Source organism: Antechinus flavipes, chromosome 3 (genome assembly GCF_016432865.1).
Source record: "Antechinus flavipes isolate AdamAnt ecotype Samford, QLD, Australia chromosome 3, AdamAnt_v2, whole genome shotgun sequence".
Classification (NCBI taxonomy): Eukaryota; Metazoa; Chordata; class Mammalia; order Dasyuromorphia; family Dasyuridae; genus Antechinus; species Antechinus flavipes.
Genome location: NC_067400.1, coordinates 552,022,345 through 552,022,597, shown reverse-complemented (window position 1 = coordinate 552,022,597; position 253 = coordinate 552,022,345).

The following is a 253-nucleotide window of genomic DNA, read 5'->3' as shown; positions in this document are numbered from 1 at the left end:
CTGTATATCACACTGAGTGAGGAGAGAGGCAGGCTCTGTATCCCTTTAATGAAACTAAGTTTTCACTTTTAGTTTCAGAATGAATGTAAGATGAGGTTAGGAGAACTTTAGGAAATAGTGGAAATATTTGGTTTCAGAATCACTTGGTTGATTGGTTTTTGTTCTTTATACTGGAAGAGGAACACAATAACATTACTGTGTTAGAGTTAAGTTACAATGTGTCCACCTGTGGCTGATTAGACCAATGCGAGGT